General features: G+C 53.4%; 1 protein-coding gene across 1 annotated transcript in view; it reads right to left on the bottom strand.

Moving 5' to 3' along the window:
* The window catches only part of LOC132386247 (caspase-14-like), an 87383-nt gene that overhangs the window by 50374 nt on the left and 14878 nt on the right, over window positions 1-22131 (bottom strand). The gene's annotated exons all lie outside the window — the stretch shown is intronic.

The following is a 22131-nucleotide window of genomic DNA, read 5'->3' on the forward strand; positions in this document are numbered from 1 at the left end:
GACCCTGGTGATGTGGGACTGTTGTCCCTGATCCTGGTGATGTGGGACTCTTGTCCCTGATCCTGGTGATGTGGGACTGTTGTCCATGATCCTGGAGATGTGGGACTGTTGTCCCTGATCCTGGTGATGTGGGACTGTTGTCCCTGATCCTGGTGATGTGAGACTGTTGTCCCTGATCCTGGTGATGTGAGTCTGTTGTCCCTGATCCTGGTGATGTGGGACTGTTGTCCCTGATCCTGATGATGTGAGACTGTTTTCCCTGAGCCTGGTGATGTGGGACTGTTGTCCTGATCCTGGTGAAGTGGGACAGTTGTCCATGATCCTGGTGATGTGGGACTGTTGTCCCTGATCCTGGTGATGTGGGACTCTTGTCCCTGATCCTGGTGATGTGGGACTGTTGTCCCTGATCCTGGAGATGTGGGACTGTTGTCCCTGATCCTGGTGATGTGGGACTGTTGTCCCTGATCCTGGTGATGTGAGACTGTTGTCCCTGATCCTGGTGATGTGGGACTGTTGTCCCTGATCCTGGTGATGTGGGACTGTTGTCCCTGATCCTGGTGATGTGGGACTGTTGTCCCTGATCCTGGTGATTTGAGACTGTTGTCCCTGATCCTGGTGATGTGGGACTGTTGTCCCTGATCCTGGTGATGTGGGACTGTTGTCCCTGATCCTGGTGATGTGGGACTGTTGTCCCTGGTCCTGGTGATGTGAGACTGTTGTCCCTGATCCTGGTGATGTGGGACTGTTGTCCCTGGTCCTGGTGATGTGAGACTGTCGTCCCTGATCCTGGTGATGTGGGACTGTCATCCCTGATCCTGATGATGTGAGACTGTTGTCCCTGAGCCTGGTGATGTGGGACTGTTGTCCCTGATCCTGGTGACGTGGGAATGTTGTCCTTGATCCTGGTGATGTGAGACTGTTGTCCCTGATCCTGGTGATGTGGGACTGTTGTCCCTGATCCTGGTGATGTGGGACTGTTGTCCATGAGCCTGGTGATGTGGGACTGTTGTTCCGAGCCTGGTGATGTGGGACTGTTGCATTGATCCTGGTGATGTGGGACTGCTGTCCTGTTCCTGGTGATGTGGGACTGTTGTCCCTGATCCTGGTGATGTGACACTGTTGTCCCTTATCCTGGTGATGTGGGACTGTTGTCCCTGATCCTGGTGATGTGAGACTGTTGTCCCTGATCGTGGTGATGTGGGACTGTTGTCCCTGATCCTGGTGATGTGGGACTGTTGTCCCTGGTCCTGGTGATGTGAGACTGTTGTCCTGATCCTGGTGGTGTGAGACTGTTCTCCTGATCCTGGTGATGTGGGACTGTTGTCCCTGACCCTGATCCTGGTGATGTGGGACTGTTGTCCCTGACCCTGATCCTGGTGATGTGGGACTGTCGTCTCTGAGCCTGATGATGTCAGACTGTTGTCCCTGAGCCTGGTGATGTGGGACTGTTGTCCTGATCCTGGTGAAGTGGGACAGTTGCCCATGATCCTGCTGATGTGGGACTGTTGTCCCTGACCCTGATCCTGGTGAGGTGGGACTGTCGTCTCTGAGCCTGATGATGTGAGACTGTTGTCCCTGAGCCTTGTGATGTGGGACTGTTGTCCTGATCCTGGTGAAGTGGGACAGTTGTCCATGATCCTGGTGATGTGGGACTGTTGTCCCTGATCCTGGTGATGTGGGACTCTTGTCCCTGATCCTGGTGATGTGGGACTGTTGTCCATGATCCTGGAGATGTGGGACTGTTGTCCCTGATCCTGGTGATGTGGGACTGTTGTCCCTGATCCTGGTGATGTGAGACTGTTGTCCCTGATCCTGGTGATGTGGGACTGTTGTCCCTGATCCTGGTGATGTGGGATTGTTGTCCCTGATCCTGGTGATGTGGGACTGTTGTCCCTGATCCTGGTGATTTGAGACTGTTGTCCCTGATCCTGGTGATGTGGGACTGTTGTTCCTGATCCTGGTGATGTGAGACTGTTGTCCCTGATCCTGGTGATGTGGGACTGTTGTCCCTGATCCTGGTGATGTGGGACTGTTGTCCCTGATCCTGGTGATGTGAGACTGTTGTCCCTGATCCTGGTGATGTGGGACTGTTGTCCCTGATCCTGGTTATGTGGGACTGTTGTCCCTGATCCTGGTGATGTGGGACTGTTGTCCCTGGTCCCGGTGATGTGGCACTGTTGTCCCTGATCCTGGTGATGTGGGACTGCTGTCCCTGATCCTGTTCATGTGGGACTGTTGTCCCTGAGCCTGATGATGTGGGACTGTTGTCCCTGATCCCGGTGATGTGGGACTGTTGTCCTGATCCTGGTGAAGTGGGTCAGTTGTCCATGATCCTGGTGATGTGGGTCAGTTGTCCATGATCCTGGTGATGTGGGACTGTTGTCCCTGATCCTGATGATGTTGGACTGTTGTCCCTGAGCCTGATGATGTGGGACTGTTGTCCTAATCCTGGTGATGTCAGTCTGTCGTCCCTGTGCCTGGTGATGTGGGACTGTTGTCCCTGGTCCTGGTGATGTGAGACTGTTGTCCCTGATCCTGGTGATGTGGGACTGTTGTCCCTGATCCTGGTGATGTGAGACTGTTGTCCCTGATCCTGGTGATGTGGGACTCTTGTCCCTTATCCTGGTGGTGTGGGTCTGTCGTCCCTGATCCTGGTGATGTGGGACTGTCGTCCCTGAGCCTGATGATCTGAGACAGTTGTCCCTGAGCCTGGTGATGTGGGACTGTTGTCCCTGATCCTGGTGATGTGAGACTGTTGTCCCTGATCCTGGTGATGTGGGACTCTTGTCCCTTATCCTGGTGGTGTGGGTCTGTCGTCCCTGATCCTGGTGATGTGGGACTGTCGTCCCTGAGCCTGATGATCTGAGACAGTTGTCCTGTTCCTGGTGATGGGGGACAGTTGTCCATGATCCTGGAGATGTTGGACTGTTGTCCCTGAGCATGGTGATGTGGGAATGTTGTCCTAATCCTGGTGATGTCCGTCTGTCGTCCCTGTGCCTGGTGATGTGGGACTGTTGTCCCTGATCCTGGTGATGTGAGAATGTTGTCCCTGATCCTGGTGATGTGGGACTGTTGTTCCTGATCCTGGTGATGTGAGACTGTTGTCCCTAATCCCGGTGATGTGGGACTGTTGTCCCTGATCCTGGTGATGCGGGACTGTTGTCCCTGATCCTGGTGATGCGGGACTGTTGTCCCTGATCCTGGTGATGTGAGACTGTTGTCCCTGATCCTGGTGATGTGGGAATGTTGTCCCTGATCCTGGTGATGTGTGACTGTTGTCCCTGATCCTGGTGATGTGTGACTGTTGTCCCTGATCCTGGTCATGTGGGACTGTTGTCCCTGATCCTGGTGATGTGGGACTGTTGTCCCTGGTCCTGGTGATGTGGGAATGTTGTCCCTGATCCTGGTGATGTGGGACTGTTGTCCCTGATCCTGGTGATGTGAGACTGTTGTCCCTGATCCTGGTGATGTGGGACTGTTGTCCCTGATCCTGGTGATGTGGGACTGTCGTCCCTGAGCCTGATGATGTGGGACTGTTGTCCCTGAGGCTAGTGATGTGAGACTGTTGTCCTGATCCTGGTGAAGTGGGTCAGTTGTCCATGATCCTGGTGATGTGGGTCAGTTGTCCATGATCCTGGTGATGTGGGACTGTTGTCCCTGAGCCTGATGATGTTGGACTGTTGTCCCTGAGCCTGATGATGTGGGACTGTTGTCCTAATCCTGGTGATGTCGCTCTGTCGTCCCTGTGCCTGGTGATGTGGGACTGTTGTCCCTGGTCCTGGTGATGTGACACTGTTGTCCCTGATCCTGGTGATGTGGGACTGTTGTCCCTGATCCTGGTGATGTGAGACTGTTGTCCCTGATCCTGGTGATGTGGGACTCTTGTCCCTTATCCTGGTGGTGTGGGTCTGTCGTCCCTGATCCTGGTGATGTGGGACTGTCGTCCCTGAGCCTGATGATCTGAGACAGTTGTCCCTGAGCCTGGTGATGTGGGACAGTTGTCCTGTTCCTGGTGATGTGGGACAGTTGTCCATGATCCTGGAGATGTTGGACTGTTGTCCCTGAGCATGGTGATGTGGGAATGTTGTCCTAATCCTGGTGATGTCCGTCTGTCGTCCCTGTGCCTGGTGATGTGGGACTGTTGTCCCTGATCCTGGTGATGTGGGACTGCTGTCCCTGATCCTGTTCATGTGGGACTGTTGTCCCTGATCCTGGTGATGTGAGACTGTTGTCCCTGATCCCGGTGATGTGAGACTGTTGTCCCTGATCCTGGTGATGTGGGACTCTTGTCCCTTATCCTGGTGGTGTGGGTCTGTCGTCCCTGATCTTGGTGAGGTGGGACTGTCGTCCCTGAGCCTGATGATGTGAGACAGTTGTCCCTGAGCCTGGTGATGTGGGACTGTTGTCCCTGATGCTGGTGATGTGAGACTGCTGTCCCTGATCTTGTTCATGTGGGACTGTTGTCCCTGATCCTGGTGATGTGAGACTGTTGTCCCTGATCCCAGTGCTGTGGGACTGTTGTCCCTGATCCTGGTGATGTGAGACTGTTGTCCCTGATCCCAGTGCTGTGGGACTGTTGTTCCTGATCCTGGTGATGTGAGACTGTTGTCCCTGATCCTGGTGATGTGAGACTGTTGTCCCTGATCCTGGTGATGTGAGACTGTTGTCCCTGATCCTGGTGATGTGAGACTGTTGTCCCTGATCCCAGTGCTGTGGGACTGTTGTCCCTGATCCTGGTGATGTGAGACTGTTGTCCATGATCCTGGTGATGTGAGACTGTTGTCCCTGATCCTGGTGATGTGAGACTGTTGTCCCTGATCCCGGTGCTGTGGGACTGTTGTCCCTGATCCTGGTGATGTGAGACTGTTGTCCCTGATCCCGGTGATGTGAGACTGTTGTCCCTGATCCCGGTGATGTGGGACTGTTGTCCCTGATCCTGGTAATGTGGGACTGTTGTCCCTGATCCTGGTAATGTGGGACTGTTGTCCCTGATCCTCGTGATGTGAGACTGTTGTCCCTGATCCTGGTGATGTGAGACTGTTGTCCCTGTTCCTGGTGATGTGGGACTGTTGTCCCTGATCCTGGTGATGTGGGATTGTTGTCCCTGATCCTGGTGATGTGAGACTGTTGTCCCTGATCCTGGTGATGTGGGACTGTTGTCCCTGATTCCTGTGATATGAGACTGTTGTCCCTGATCCTCGTGATGTAGGACTGTTATCCTGAACCTGGTGATGTTGGATTGTTGTCCTGAGCCTGGTGATGTGGGACTGTTGTCCTCATCTTGGTGATGTGGGACTGTTGTCCCTGATCCTGGTGATGTGGGTCTGTTGTCCTGATCCTGGTGATGTGGGACTGTTGTCCTCATCTTGGTGATGTGGGACGGTCGTCCCTGATCCTGGTGATGTGGGTCTGTTGTCCCTGATCCTGGTGATGTGGGACTGTTGTCCCTGTGCCTGATGATGTGAGACTGTTGTCCTGATCCTGGTAATGTGGGACTATTGTCCCTGATCGTGGTGATGTGGGACATTTGTCGCTGATCCTGGTGATGTGGGACTGTCGTCCCTGAGCCCGATGATGTGAGACTGTTGTCCCTGAGCTTGGTGATGTGGGACTGTTGTCCTGATCCTGGTGATGTGGGACAGTTGTCCATGATCCTGGTGATGTGGGACTGTTGTTCCTGATCCTGGAGATGTTGGACTGTTGTCCCTGAGCCTTGTGATGTGGGACTGTTGTCCTAATCCTGGTGATGTCGGTCTGTCGTCACTGTGCCTGGTTATGTGGGACTGTTGTCCCTGATCCTGGTGATGTCAGAATGTTGTCCCTGATCCTGGTGATGTGGGACTGTTGTTCCTGATCCTGGTGATGTGAGACTGTTGTCCCTGATCCCGGTGATGTGGGACTGTTGTCCCTGATCCTGGTGATGCGGGACTGTTGTCCCTGATCCTGGTGATGTGAGACTGTTGTCCCTGATCCTGGTGATGTGGGAATGTTGTCCCTGATCCTGGTGATGTGGGACTGTTGTCCCTGATCCTGGTGATGTGGGACTGTTGTCCCTGTGCCTGATGATGTGAGAGTGTTGTCCCTGAGCCTGCTGATGTGGGACTTTTGTCCTAATCCTGGTGATGTGGGTCTGTCGTCCCTGACCCTGCTGATGTGGGACTGTTGTCCCTGATCCTGTTCATGTGGGACTGTTGTCCTGATCCTGGTAATGTGGGACTGTTGTCCCTGAGCCTGGTGATGTGGGACTGTTGACCCTGATCCTGGTGATGTGAGACTGTTGTCCCTGATCCTGGTGATGTGAGACTGTTGTCCCTGATCCTGGTGATGTAGGACAGTTATCCTGATCCTGGTGATGTTGGATTGTTGTCCCTGAGCATGGTGATGTGGGAATGTTGTCCTAATCCTGGTGATGTCCGTCTGTCGTCCCTGTGCCTGGTGATGTGGGACTGTTGTCCCTGATCCTGGTGATGTGGGACTGCTGTCCCTGATCCTGTTCATGTGGGACTGTTGTCCCTGATCCTGGTGATGTGAGACTGTTGTTCCTGATCCCGGTGATGTGGGACTGTTGTCCCTGATCCCGTTAATGCGGGACTGTTGTCCCTGATCCTGGTGATGTGAGACTGTTGTCCCTGATCCTGGTGATGTGAGACTGTTGTCCCTGATCCTGGTGATGTGAGACTGTTGTCCCTGATCCTGGTAATGTGGGACTGTTGTCCCTGAGCCTGGTGATGTGGGACTGTTGACCCTGATCCTGGTGATGTGAGACTGTTGTCCCTGATCCTGGTGATGTGAGACTGTTGTCCCTGATCCTGGTGATATAGGACAGTTATCCTGATCCTGGTGATGTTGGATTGTTGTCCCTGAGCATGGTGATGTGGGAATGTTGTCCTAATCCTGGTGATGTCCGTCTGTCGTCCCTGTGCCTGGTGATGTGGGACTGTTGTCCCTGATCCTGGTGATGTGGGACTGCTGTCCCTGATCCTGTTCATGTGGGACTGTTGTCCCTGATCCTGGTGATGTGAGACTGTTGTTCCTGATCCCGGTGATGTGGGACTGTTGTCCCTGATCCCGTTAATGCGGGACTGTTGTCCCTGATCCTGGTGATGTGAGACTGTTGTCCCTGATCCTGGTGATGTGGGAAAGTTGTCCTGATCCTGGTGATGTGGGACTGTTATCCTGATCCTGGTGATGTTGGATTGTTGTCCTGAGCCTGGTGATGTGGGACTGTTGTCCTCATCTTGGTGATGTGGGACTGTAGTCCTGATCCTGGTGATGTGGGACTGTTGTCTATTGGCCTGGTGATGTGGGACTGTTGTACTGAGCCTGGTGATGTGGGACTGTTGCATTGATCCTGGTGATGTGGGGCTGTTCTCCTCATCTTGGTGATGTGGGACTATCGTCCCTGATCCTGGTGATGTGGGACTGTTGACCTGATCCTGGTGATGTGGGACTGTTGTCCCTGAGCCTGCTGATGTGGGACTGTTGTCCTGATCCTGGTGATGTGGGACTGTTGTCCCTGATCCTGGTGATGTGAGACTGTTGTCCCTGATCCTGGTGATGTGGGAATGTTGTCCCTGATCCTGGTGATGTGGGACTGTTGTCCCTGATCCTGGTGATGTGGGACTGTTGTCCCTGTGCCTGATGATGTGAGAGTGTTGTCCCTGAGCCTGCTGATGTGGGACTTTTGTCCTAATCCTGGTGATGTGGGTCTGTCGTCCCTGACCCTGCTGATGTGGGACTGTTGTCCCTGATCCTGTTCATGTGGGACTGCTGTCCTGATCCTGGTAATGTGGGACTGTTGTCCCTGAGCCTGGTGATGTGGGACTGTTGACCCTGATCCTGGTGATGTGAGACTGTTGTCCCTGATCCTGGTGATGTGAGACTGTTGTCCCTGATCCTGGTGATGTAGGACAGTTATCCTGATCCTGGTGATGTTGGATTGTTGTCCCTGAGCATGGTGATGTGGGAATGTTGTCCTAATCCTGGTGATGTCCGTCTGTCGTCCCTGTGCCTGGTGATGTGGGACTGTTGTCCCTGATCCTGGTGATGTGGGACTGCTGTCCCTGATCCTGTTCATGTGGGACTGTTGTCCCTGATCCTGGTGATGTGAGACTGTTGTTCCTGATCCCGGTGATGTGGGACTGTTGTCCCTGATCCCGTTAATGCGGGACTGTTGTCCCTGATCCTGGTGATGTGAGACTGTTGTCCCTGATCCTGGTGATGTGAGACTGTTGTCCCTGATCCTGGTGATGTGAGACTGTTGTCCCTGATCCTGGTAATGTGGGACTGTTGTCCCTGAGCCTGGTGATGTGGGACTGTTGACCCTGATCCTGGTGATGTGAGACTGTTGTCCCTGATCCTGGTGATGTGAGACTGTTGTCCCTGATCCTGGTGATATAGGACAGTTATCCTGATCCTGGTGATGTTGGATTGTTGTCCCTGAGCATGGTGATGTGGGAATGTTGTCCTAATCCTGGTGATGTCCGTCTGTCGTCCCTGTGCCTGGTGATGTGGGACTGTTGTCCCTGATCCTGGTGATGTGGGACTGCTGTCCCTGATCCTGTTCATGTGGGACTGTTGTCCCTGATCCTGGTGATGTGAGACTGTTGTTCCTGATCCCGGTGATGTGGGACTGTTGTCCCTGATCCCGTTAATGCGGGACTGTTGTCCCTGATCCTGGTGATGTGAGACTGTTGTCCCTGATCCTGGTGATGTGGGAAAGTTGTCCTGATCCTGGTGATGTGGGACTGTTATCCTGATCCTGGTGATGTTGGATTGTTGTCCTGAGCCTGGTGATGTGGGACTGTTGTCCTCATCTTGGTGATGTGGGACTGTAGTCCTGATCCTGGTGATGTGGGACTGTTGTCTATTGGCCTGGTGATGTGGGACTGTTGTACTGAGCCTGGTGATGTGGGACTGTTGCATTGATCCTGGTGATGTGGGGCTGTTCTCCTCATCTTGGTGATGTGGGACTATCGTCCCTGATCCTGGTGATGTGGGACTGTTGACCTGATCCTGGTGATGTGGGACTGTTGTCCCTGAGCCTGCTGATGTGGGACTGTTGTCCTGATCCTGGTGATGTGGGACTGTTGTCCCTGATCCTGCTGATGTGGGACTGTCATCCCTGAGCCTGATGATGTGAGACTGTTGTCCCTTCTCCTGGTGATTTGGGACTGTTGTCCCTGCTCCTGGTGATTTGGGACTGTTGTCCCTGATCCTGGTGATGTGAGACTGTTGTGCCTGATCCTGGTGATGTGGGACCGTTTTCCCTGATCCTGGTGATGTGGGACTGTTGTCCCTGATCCTGGTGATGTGGGACTGTCGTCCCTGAGCCTAATGATGTGTGACTGTTGTCCCTGAGCCTGGTGATGTGGGACTGTTGTCCCTGATCCCGGTGATGTGGGACTGTTGTCCCTGATCCTGGTGATGCGGGACTGTTGAACCTGATCCTGGTGATGTGAGACTGTTGTCCTCATCTTGGTGATGTGGGACTGTAGTCCTGATCCTGGTGATGTGGGACTGTTGTCTATGAGCCTGGTGATGTGGGACTGTTGTCCTTATCTTGGTGATGTGGGACTGTAGTCCTGATCCTGGTGATGTGGGACTGTTGTCTATGATCCTGGTGATGTGGGACTGTTGTACTGAGCCTGGCGATGTGGGACTGTTGTCCCAAGCCTGGTGATGTGGGACTGTTGCATTGATCCTGGTGATGTGGGTCTGTTGTCCTGATCCTGGTGATGTGGGACTGTTGTCCCTGTGCCTGATGATGTGAGACTGTTCTCCCTGAGCCTGCTGATGTGGGACTGTTGTCCTGATCCTGGTAATGTGGGACTATTGTCCCTGATCCTGGTGATGTGGAACTGTTGTCCCTGATCCTGGTGATGTGGGACTGTTGTCCCTGATCCTGGTGATGTGGGACTGTTGTCCCTGATCCTGGTGATGTGGGACTGTCGTCCCTGAGCCTGATGATGTGAGACTGTTGTCCCTGAGCCTGGTGATGTGGGACTGTTGTCCTGATCCTGGTGATGTGGGACAGTTGTCCATGATCCTGGTGATGTGGGACAGTTGTCCATGATCCTGGTGATGTGGGACTGTTGTCCCTGATCCTGGAGATGTTGGACTGTTGTCCCTGAGCCTTGTGATGTGGGACTGTTGTCCCTGATCCTCGTGATGTAGGACTGTTATCCTGATCCTGGTGATCTTGGATTGTTGTCCTGAGCCTGGTGATGTGGTAATGTTGTACTGAGCCTGGTGATGTGGGATTGTTGCATTGATCCTGGTAATGTGGGACTGTTGTCCCTGATCCTGGTGATGGGGAACTGTTGTCCCTGATCCTGGAGATGTGGGACTGTTGTTCCTGAGCCTGGTGATGTGGGACTTTTGTCCTAATCCTGGTGATGTTGGTCTGTCGTCCCTGAGCCTGCTGATGTGGGACTGTTGTCCCTGATCCTGTTCATGTGGGACTGTTGTCCTGATCCTGGTGATGTGAGACTGTTGACCCTGATCCTGGTGATGTGAGACTGTTGTCCCTGTTCCTGGTGATGTAGGACAGTTATCCTGATCCTGGTGATGTTGGATTGTTGTCCTGATCCTGGTGATGTGTGACTGTTGTCCCTGATCCTGGTGATGTGGGACTGCTGTCCCTGGTCCTGTTGATGTGAGTCTGTTGTCCTAATCCTGGTGATGTCGGTCTGTCGTCACTGTGCCTGGTGATGTGGGACTGTTGTCCCTGATCCTGGTGATGTGAGAATGTTGTCCCTGAGCCTGGCGATGTGGGACTGTTGTCCCAAGCCTGGTGATGTGGGACTGTTGCATTGATCCTGGTGATGTGGGTCTGTTGTCCTGATCCTGGTGATGTGGGACTGTTGTCCCTGTGCCTGATGATGTGAGACTGTTCTCCCTGAGCCTGCTGATGTGGGACTGTTGTCCTGATCCTGGTAATGTGGGACTATTGTCCCTGATCCTGGTGATGTGGAACTGTTGTCCCTGATCCTGGTGATGTGGGACTGTTGTCCCTGATCCTGGTGATGTGGGACTGTTGTCCCTGATCCTGGTGATGTGGGACTGTCGTCCCTGAGCCTGATGATGTGAGACTGTTGTCCCTGAGCCTGGTGATGTGGGACTGTTGTCCTGATCCTGGTGATGTGGGACAGTTGTCCATGATCCTGGTGATGTGGGACAGTTGTCCATGATCCTGGTGATGTGGGACTGTTGTCCCTGATCCTGGAGATGTTGGACTGTTGTCCCTGAGCCTTGTGATGTGGGACTGTTGTCCCTGATCCTCGTGATGTAGGACTGTTATCCTGATCCTGGTGATCTTGGATTGTTGTCCTGAGCCTGGTGATGTGGTAATGTTGTACTGAGCCTGGTGATGTGGGATTGTTGCATTGATCCTGGTAATGTGGGACTGTTGTCCCTGATCCTGGTGATGGGGAACTGTTGTCCCTGATCCTGGAGATGTGGGACTGTTGTTCCTGAGCCTGGTGATGTGGGACTTTTGTCCTAATCCTGGTGATGTTGGTCTGTCGTCCCTGAGCCTGCTGATGTGGGACTGTTGTCCCTGATCCTGTTCATGTGGGACTGTTGTCCTGATCCTGGTGATGTGAGACTGTTGACCCTGATCCTGGTGATGTGAGACTGTTGTCCCTGTTCCTTGTGATGTAGGACAGTTATCCTGATCCTGGTGATGTTGGATTGTTGTCCTGATCCTGGTGATGTGTGACTGTTGTCCCTGATCCTGGTGATGTGGGACTGCTGTCCCTGGTCCTGTTGATGTGAGTCTGTTGTCCTAATCCTGGTGATGTCGGTCTGTCGTCACTGTGCCTGGTGATGTGGGACTGTTGTCCCTGATCCTGGTGATGTGAGAATGTTGTCCCTGAACCTGGTGATGTGAGACTGTTGTCCCTGATCCCGGTGATGTGGGACTGTTGTCCCTGATCCTGGTGATGCGGGACTGTTGTCCCTGATCCTGGTGATGCGGGACTGTTGTCCCTGATCCTGGTGATGTGAGACTGTTGTCCCTGAGCCTGGTGATGTGGGACTGTTGTCCTGATCCTGGTGAAGTGGGACAGTTGTCCATGATCCTGGTAATGTGGGACTGTTGTCCCTGATCCTGGAGATGATGGACTGTTGTCCCTGAGCCTGTTGATGTGGGACTGTTGTCCTAATCCTGGTGATGTCGGTCTGTCGTCCCTGTGCCTGGTGATGTGAGACTGTTGTCCCTGATCCTGGTGATGTGGGACTGTTGTCCCTGATCCTGGTGATGTGAGACTGTTGTCCCTGATCCTGGTGATGTGGGACTGTTGTCCCTGATCCTGGTGATGTGGGACTGTCGTCCCTGAGCCTGATAATGTGAGACTGTTGTCCCTGATCCTGGTGATGTGGGACTGTTGTCCCTGATCCTGGTGATGTGGGACTGTCGTCCCTGATCCTGGTGATGTGGGACTGTCGTCCCTGAGCCTGATGATGTGAGACTGTTGTCCCTGAGCCTGGTGATGTAGGACAGTTATCCTGATCCTGGTGATGTTGGATTGTTGTCCTGATCCTGGTGATGTGTGACTGTTGTCCCTGATCCTGGTGATGTGGGACTGCTGTCCCTGGTCCTGGTGATGTGAGTCTGTTGTCCCTGATCCTGGTGATGTGGGACTGTTGTCCCTGTGCCTGATGATGTGAGACTGTTGTCCCTGAGCCTGCTGATGTGGGACTGTTGCCCTGATCCTGGTAATGTGGGACTATTGTCCCTGATCCTGGTGATGTGGAACTGTTGTCCCTGATCCTGGTGATGTGGGACTGTTCTCCCTGATCCTGGTGATGTGGGACTGTTGTCCCTGATCCTGGTGATGTGGGACTGTCGTCCCTGAGCCTGATGATGTGAGACTGTTGTCCCTGAGCCTGGTGATGTGGGACTGTTGTCCTGATCCTGGTGATGTGGGACAGTTGTCCATGATCCTGGTGATGTGGGACTGTTGTCCCTGATCCTCGAGATGTTGGACTTTTTTCCCTGAGCCTTGTGATGTGGGACTGTTGTCCTAATCCTGGTGATGTCGGTCTGTCGTCACTGTGCCTGGTGATGTGGGACTGTTGTCCCTGATCCTGGTGATGTGAGAATGTTGTCCCTGATCCTGGTGATGTGGGACTGTTGTCCCTGATCCTGGTGATGTGAGACTGTTGTCCCTGATCCTGGTGATGTGGGACTGTTGTCCCAGATCCTGGTGATGTGGGAATGTTGTCCCTGATCCTCGTGATGTAGGACTGTTATCCTGATCCTGGTGATCTTGGATTGTTGTCCTGAGCCTGGTGATGTGGGAATGTTGTACTGAGCCTGGTGATGTGGGACTTTTGTCCTAATCCTGGTGATGTTGGTCTGTCGTCCCTGAGCCTGCTGATGTGGGACTGTTGTCTCTGATCCTGTTCATGTGGGACTGTTGTCCTGATCCTGGTAATGTGAGACTGTTGTCCCTGAGCCTGGTGATGTGGGATTGTTGTCCCTGATCCTGGTGATGTGGGACTGTTGACCCTGATCCTGGTGATGTGAGACTGTTGTCCCTGATCCTGGTGATGTGAGACTGTTGTCCCTGATCCTGGTGATGTCGGACAGTTATCCTGATCCTGGTGATGTTGGATTGTTGTCCTGATCCTGGTGATGTGTGACTGTTGTCCCTGATCCTGGTGATGTGGGACTGCTGTCCCTGATCCTGGTGATGTGTGACTGTTGTCCCTGATCCTGGTGATGTGTGACTGTTGTCCCTGGTCCTGGTGATGTGAGTCTGTTGTCCCTGATCCTGGTGATGTGGGACTGTTGTCCCTGATCCTGGTGATGTGAGACTGTTGTCCCTGATCCTGGTGATGTGGGACTGTCGTCCCTGAGCCTGATAATGTGAGACTGTTGTCCCTGAGCCTGGTGATGTGTGACTGTTGTCCTGATCCTGGTGAAGTGGGACAGTTGTCCATGATCCTGGTAATGTGGGACTGTTGTCCCTGATCCTGGAGATGATGGACTGTTGTCCCTGAGCCTGTTGATGTGGGACTGTTGTCCTAATCCTGGTGATGTCGGTCTGTCGTCCCTGTGCCTGGTGATGTGGGACTGTTGTCCCTGGTCCTGGTGATGTGAGACTGTTGTCCCTGATCCTGGTGATGTGGGACTGTTGTCCCTGATCCTGGTGATGTGAGACTGTTGTCCCTGATCCTGGTGATGTGGGACTCTTGTCCCTTATCCTGGTGGTGTGGGACTGTCGTCCCTGATCCTGGTGATGTGGGACTGTTGTCCTGATCCTGGTGATGTGGGACTGTTGTCCCTGTGCCTGATGATGTGAGACTGTTGTCCCTGAGCCTGCTGATGTGGGACTGTTGTCCTGATCCTGGTAATGTGGGACTATTGTCCCTGATCCTGGTGATGTGGGACTGTTGTCCCTGATCCTGGTGATGTGGGACTGCTGTCCCTGATCCTGGTGATGTGGGACTCTTGTCCCTTATCCTGGTGGTGTGGGACTGCTGTCCCTGATCCTGGTGATGTGGGACTCTTGTCCCTTATCCTGGTGATGTGGGACTGTTGTCCTGATCCTGGTGATGTTGGATTGTTGTCCTGAGCCTGGTGATGTGGGACTGTTGTCCTCATCTTGGTGATGTGGGACTGTCGTCCCTGATCCTGGTGATGTGGGACTGTTGTCCTGATCCTGGTGATGTGGGACGGTTGTCCCTGTGCCTGATGATGTGAGACTGTTGTCCCTGAGCCTGCTGATGTGGGACTGTTGTCCTGATCCTGGTAATGTGGGACTGTTGTCCCTGATCCTGGTGATGTGGGAATGTTGTCCCTGATCCTGGTGATGTGGGACTGTCATCCCTGATCCTGGTGATGTGGGACTGTTGTCCCTGATCCTGCTGATTTGGGACTGTTGTCCCTGATCCTGGTGATGTGGGTCTGTTGTCCCTGAGCCTGGTGATGTGGGACTGTTGTCCTGATCCTGGTGATGTGGGACAGTTGTCCATGATCCTGGTGATGTGGGACTGTTGTCCCTGATCCTGGAGATGTTGGACTGTTGTCCCTGAGCCTTGTGATGTGGGACTGTTGTCCTAATCCTGGTGATGTCAGTCTGTTGTCCCTGATCCTGGTGATGTGGGACTGTTGTCCCTGATCCTGGTGATGTGGGACTGTTGTCCCTGATCCTGGTGATGTGGGACTGTCGTCCCTGAGCCTGATGATGTGAGACTGTTGTCCCTGATCCTGGTGATGTGGGACTCTTGTCCCTTATCCTGGTGGTGTGGGACTGTTGTCCCTGATCCTGGTGATGTTGGATTGTTGTCCTGAGCCTGGTGATGTGGGACTGTTGTCCTCATCTTGGTGATGTGGGACTGTTGTCCCTGTGCCTGATGATGTGAGACTGTTGTCCCTGAGCCTGCTGATGTGGGACTGTTGTCCTGATCCTGGTAATGTGGGACTATTGTCCCTTATCCTGGTGATGTGGGACTGTCGTCCCTGATCCTGGTGATGTGGGACTGTTGTCCTGATCCTGGTGATGTGGGACTGTTGTCCCTGTGCCTGATGATGTGAGACTGTTGTCCCTGAGCCTGCTGATGTGGGACTGTTGTCCTGATCCTGGTAATGTGGGACTATTGTCCCTGATCCTGGTGATGTGGGACTGTTGTCCCTGATCCTGGTGATGTGAGACTGTTGTCCCTGATCCTGGTGATGTGGGACTCTTGTCCCTTATCCTGGTGATGTGGGACTGTTGTCCTGATCCTGGTGATGTTGGATTGTTGTCCTGAGCCTGGTGATGTGGGACTGTTGTCCTCATATTGGTGATGTGGGACTGTCGTCCCTGATCCTGGTGATGTGGGACTGTTGTCCTGATCCTGGTGATGTGGGACTGTTGTCCCTGTGCCTGATGATGTGAGACTGTTGTCCCTGAGCCTGCTGATGTGGGACTGTTGTCCTGATCCTGGTAATGTGGGACTGTTGTCCCTGATCCTGGTGATGTGGGAATGTTGTCCCTGATCCTGGTGATGTGGGACTGTCATCCCTGATCCTGGTGATGTGGGACTGTTGTCCCTGATCCTGCTGATGTGGGACTGTTGTCCCTGGTCCTGGTGATGTGGGTCTGTTGTCCCTGAGCCTGGTGATGTGGGACTGTTGTCCTGATCCTGGTGATGTGGGACAGTTGTCCATGATCCTGGTGATGTGGGACTGTTGTCCCTGATCCTGGAGATGTTGGACTGTTGTCCCTGAGCCTTGTGATGTGGGACTGTTGTCCTAATCCTGGTGATGTCGGTCTGTTCTCCCTGATCCTGGTGATGTGGGACTGTTGTCCCTGATCCTGGTGATGTGGGACTGTCGTCCCTGATCCTGGTGATGTGGGACTGTCGTCCCTGAGCCTGATGATGTGAGACTGTTGTCCCTGAGCCTGGTGATGTAGGACAGTTATCCTGATCCTGGTGATGTTGGATTGTTGTCCTGATCCTGGTGATGTGTGACTGTTGTCCCTGATCCTGGTGATGTGGGACTGCTGTCCCTGGTCCTGGTGATGTGAGACTGCTGTCCCTGATCCTGGTGATGTGGGACTGTTGTCCCTGATCCTGGTGATGTGGGACTGTTGTCCCTGTGCCTGATGATGTGAGACTGTTGTCCCTGAGCCTGCTGATGTGGGACTGTTGTCCTGATCCTGGTAATGTGGGACTATTGTCCCTGATCCTGGTGATGTGGAACTGTTGTCCCTGATCCTGGTGATGTGGGACTGTTGTCCCTGATCCTGGTGATGTGGGACTATTGTCCCTGATCCTGGTGATGTGGGACTGTCGTCCCTGAGCCTGATGATGTGAGACTGTTGTCCCTGAGCCTGGTGATGTGGGACTGTTGTCCTGATCCTGGTGATGTGGGACAGTTGTCCATGATCCTGGTGATGTGGGACTGTTGTCCCTGATCCTGGAGATGTTGGACTGTTGTCCCTGAGCCTTGTGATGTGGGACTGTTGTCCTGATCCTGGTAATGTGGGGCTATTGTCCCTGATCCTGGTGATGTGGAACTGTTGTCCCTGATCCTGGTGATGTGGGACTGTTGTCCCTGATCCTGGTGATGTGGGACTATTGTCCCTGTGCCTGGTGATGTGGGACTGTTGTCCCTGATCCTGGTGATGTGAGAATGTTGTCCCTGATCCTGGTGATGTGGGACTGTTGTTCCTGATCCTGGTGATGTGAGACTGTTGTCCCTGATCCCGGTGATGTGGGACTGTTGTCCCTGATCCTGGTGATGTGAGACTGTTGTCCCTGATCCTGGTGATGTGAGACTGTTGTCCCTGATCCTGGTGATGTGGGAATGTTGTCCCTGATCCTCGTGATGTAGGACTGTTATCCTGATCCTGGTGATCTTGTATTGTTGTCCTGAGCCTGGTGATGTGGGAATGTTGTACTGAGCCTGGTGATGTGGGATTGTTGCATTGATCCTGGTAATGTGGGACTGTTGTCCCTGATCCTGGTGATGGGGAACTGTTGTCCCTGATCCTGGAGATGTGGGACTGTTGTTCCTGAGCCTGGTGATGTGGGACTTCTGTCCTAATCCTGGTGATGTTGGTCTGTCGTCCCTGAGCCTGCTGATGTGTGACTGTTGTCCCTGATCCTGTTCATGTGGGACTGTTGTTCCTGATCCTGGTGATGTTGGATTGTTGTACTGATCCTGGTGATGTGTGACTGTTGTCCCTGATCCTGGTGATGTGGGACTGCTGTCCCTGATCCTGGTGATGTGTGACTGTTGTCCCTGATCCTGGTGATGTGTGACTATTGTCCCTGGTCCTGGTGATGTGAGTCTGTTGTCCCTGATCCTGGTGATGTGGGACTGTTGTCCCTGATGCTGGTGATGTGAGACTGTTGTCCCTGATCCTGGTGATGTGGGACTGTTGTCCCTGATCCTGGTGATGTGGGACTGTCGTCCCTGAGCCTGATAATGTGAGACTGTTGTCCCTGAGCCTGGTGATGTGGGACTGTTGTCCTGATCCTGGTGAAGTGGGACAGTTGTCCATGATCCTGGTAATGTGGGACTGTTGTCCCTGATCCTGGAGATGATGGACTGTTGTCCCTGAGCCTGTTGATGTGGGACTGTTGTCCTAATCCTGGTGATGTCGGTCTGTCGTCCCTGTGCCTGGTGATGTGAGACTGTTGTCCCTGATCCTGGTGATGTGGGACTGTTGTCCCTGATCCTGGTGATGTGAGACTGTTGTCCCTGATCCTGGTGATGTGGGACTGTTGTCCCTGATCCTGGTGATGTGGGACTGTCGTCCCTGAGCCTGATAATGTGAGACTGTTGTCCCTGATCCTGGTGATGTGGGACTGTTGTCCCTGATCCTGGTGATGTGGGACTGTCGTCCCTGATCCTGGTGATGTGGGACTGTCGTCCCTGAGCCTGATGATGTGAGACTGTTGTCCCTGAGCCTGGTGATGTAGGACAGTTATCCTGATCCTGGTGATGTTGGATTGTTGTCCTGATCCTGGTGATGTGTGACTGTTGTCCCTGATCCTGGTGATGTGGGACTGCTGTCCCTGGTCCTGGTGATGTGAGTCTGTTGTCCCTGATCCTGGTGATGTGGGACTGTTGTCCCTGTGCCTGATGATGTGAGACTGTTGTCCCTGAGCCTGCTGATGTGGGACTGTTGCCCTGATCCTGGTAATGTGGGACTATTGTCCCTGATCCTGGTGATGTGGAACTGTTGTCCCTGATCCTGGTGATGTGGGACTGTTGTCCCTGATCCTGGTGATGTGAGAATGTTGTCCCTGATCCTGGTGATGTGGGACTGTTGTCCCTGATCCTGGTGATGTGAGACTGTTGTCCCTGATCCTGGTGATGTGGGACTGTTGTCCCTGATCCTGGTGATGTGGGAATGTTGTCCCTGATCCTCGTGATGTAGGACTGTTATCCTGATCCTGGTGATCTTGGATTGTTGTCCTGAGCCCGGTGATGTGGGAATGTTGTACTGAGCCTGGTGATGTGGGACTTTTGTCCTAATCCTGGTGATGTTGGTCTGTCGTCCCTGAGCCTGCTGATGTGGGACTGTTGTCCCTGATCCTGTTCATGTGGGACTGTTGTCCTGATCCTGGTAATGTGAGACTGTTGTCCCTGAGCCTGGTGATGTGGGATTGTTGTCCCTGATCCTGGTGATGTGGGACTGTTGACCCTGATCCTGGTGATGTGAGACTGTTGTCCCTGATCCTGGTGATGTGAGACTGTTGTCCCTGATCCTGGTGATGTCGGACAGTTATCCTGATCCTGGTGATGTTGGATTGTTGTCCTGATCCTGGTGATGTGTGACTGTTGTCCCTGATCCTGGTGATGTGGGACTGCTGTCCCTGATCCTGGTGATGTGTGACTGTTGTCCCTGATCCTGGTGATGTGTGACTGTTGTCCCTGGTCCTGGTGATGTGAGTCTGTTGTCCCTGATCCTGGTGATGTGGGACTGTTGTCCCTGATCCTGGTGATGTGAGACTGTTGTCCCTGATCCTGGTGATGTGGGACTGTTGTCCCTGATCCTGGTGATGTGGGACTGTCGTCCCTGAGCCTGAGAATGTGAGACAGTTGTCCCTGAGCCTGGTGATGTGTGACTGTTGTCCCTGATCTTGGTGATGTGAGACTGTTGTCCTGATCCTGGTGAAGTGGGACAGTTGTCCCTGATCCTGGAGATGATGGACTGTTGTCCCTGAGCCTGTTGATGTGGGACTGTTGTCCTAATCCTGGTGATGTCGGTCTGTCGTCCCTGTGCCTGGTGATGTGGGACTGTTCTCCCTGGTCCTGGTGATGTGAGACTGTTGTCCCTGATCCTGGTGATGTGGGACTGTTGTCCCTGATCCTGGTGATGTGAGACTGTTGTCCCTGATCCTGGTGATGTGGGACTCTTGTCCCTTATCCTGGTGGTGTGGGACTGTTGTCCCTGATCCTGGTGATGTTGGATTGTTGTCCTGAGCCTGGTGATGTGGGACTGTTGTCCTCATCTTGGTGATGTGGGACTGTTGTCCCTGATCCTGGTGATGTGGGACTGTTGTCCTGATCCTGGTGATGTGGGACTGTTGTCCCTGTGCCTGATGATGTGAGACTGTTGTCCCTGAGCCTGCTGATGTGGGACTGTTGTCCTGATCCTGGTAATGTGGGACTATTGTCCCTGATCCTGGTGATGTGGAACTGTTGTCCCTGATCCTGGTGATGTGGGTCTGTTGTCCCTGAGCCTGGTGATGTGGGACTGTTGTCCTGATCCTGGTGATGTGGGACAGTTGTCCATGATCCTGGTGATGTGGGACTGTTGTCCCTGATCCTGGAGATGTTGGACTGTTGTCCCTGAGCCTTGTGATGTGGGACTGTTGTCCTAATCCTGGTGAAGACGGTCTGTCGTCACTGTGCATGGTGATGTGGGACTGTTGTCCCTGATCCTGGTGATGTGAGAATGTTGTCCCTGATCCTGGTGATGTGGGACTGTTGTTCCTGATCCTGGTGATGTGAGACTGTTGTCCCTGATCCCGGTGATGTGGGACTGTTCTCCCTGATCCTGGTGATGCGGGACTGTTGTCCCTGATCCTGGTGATGTGAGACTGTTGTCCCTGATCCTGGTGATGTGGGAATGTTGTCCCTGATCCTCGTGATGTAGGACTGTTATCCTGATCCTGGTGATCTTGGATTGTTGTCCTGAGCCTGGTGATGTGGGACTGTTGTACTGAGCCTGGTGATGTGGGATTGTTGCATTGATCCTGGTGATGTGGGACTGTTGTCCTCATCTTGGTGATGTGGGTCTGTCGTCCCTGATACTGGTGATGTGGGACTGTTGTCCTGATCCTGGTGATGTGGGACTGTTGTCCCTGTGCCTGATGATGTGAGACTGTTGTCCCTGAGCCTCCTGATGTGGGACTGTTGTCGTGATCCTGGTAATGTGGGACTGTTGTCCCTGATCCTGGTGATGTGAGACTGTTGTCCCTGATCCTGGTGATGTCAGACTGTTGTCCCTGATCCTGGTGATGTGGGCCTGTTGTCCCTGATCCTGGTAATGTGGGACTGTTGTCCCTGTGCCTGATGATGTGGGACGGATGTCCTGATCCTGGTAATGTGAGACTGTTGTCCCTGATCCTGGTGATGTGGAACTGTTGTCCCTGATCCTGGAGATGTGGGTCTATTGTCCCTGAGCCTGGTGATGTGGGACTTTTGTCCTAATCCTGGTGATGTGGGTCTGTCGTCCCTGAGCCTGCTGATGTGGGACTGTTGTCCCTGATCCTGTTCATGTGGGACTGTTGTCCTGATCCTGGTAATGTGGGACTGTTGTCCCTGAGCCTGGTGATGTGGGACTGTTGACCCTGATCCTGGTGATGTGAGACTGTTGTCCCTGATCCTGGTGATGTGAGACTGTTGTCCCTGATCCTGGTGAGGTAGGACAGTTATCCTGATCCTGGTGATGTTGGATTGTTGTCCTGATCCTGGTGATGTGTGACTGTTGTCCCTGATCCTGGTGATGTGGGACTGTTGTCACTGATCCTGGTGATGTGGGACTGTTGTCCCTGGTCCTGGTGATGTGAGACTGTTGTCCCTGATCCTGGTGATGTGGGACTGTTGTCCCTGATCCTGGTGATGTGAGACTGTTGTCCCTGATCCTGGTGATGTGGGACTGTCGTCCCTGGGCCTGATGATGTGAGACTTTGTCCCTGAGCCTGGTGATGTGGGACTGTTGTCCTGATCCTGGTGAAGTGGGACTGTTGTCCATGATCCTGGGGATGTGGGACTGTTGTCCCTGATCCTGGAGATGTTGGACTGTTGTCCCTGATCCTGGTGATGTGAGACTGTTGTCCCTGATCCTGGTGATGTCAGACTGTTGTCCCTGATCCTGGTGATGTGGGACTGTTGTCCCTGATCCTGGTGATGTGGGACTGTTGTCCCTGATCCTGGTAATGTGGGACTGTTGTCCCTGTGCCTGATGATGTGGGACGGATGTCCTGATCCTGGTAATGTGAGACTGTTGTCCCTGATCCTGGTGATGTGGAACTGTTGTCCCTGATCCTGGAGATGTGGGTCTGTTGTCCCTGAGCCTGGTGATGTGGGACTTTTGTCCTAATCCTGGTGATGTGGGTCTGTCGTCCCTGAGCCTGCTGATGTGGGACTGTTGTCCCTGATCCTGTTCATGT

The sequence above is a fragment of the Hypanus sabinus genome, unplaced genomic scaffold (assembly GCF_030144855.1).
Source record: "Hypanus sabinus isolate sHypSab1 unplaced genomic scaffold, sHypSab1.hap1 scaffold_1071, whole genome shotgun sequence".
NCBI classification, from domain to species: Eukaryota; Metazoa; Chordata; class Chondrichthyes; order Myliobatiformes; family Dasyatidae; genus Hypanus; species Hypanus sabinus.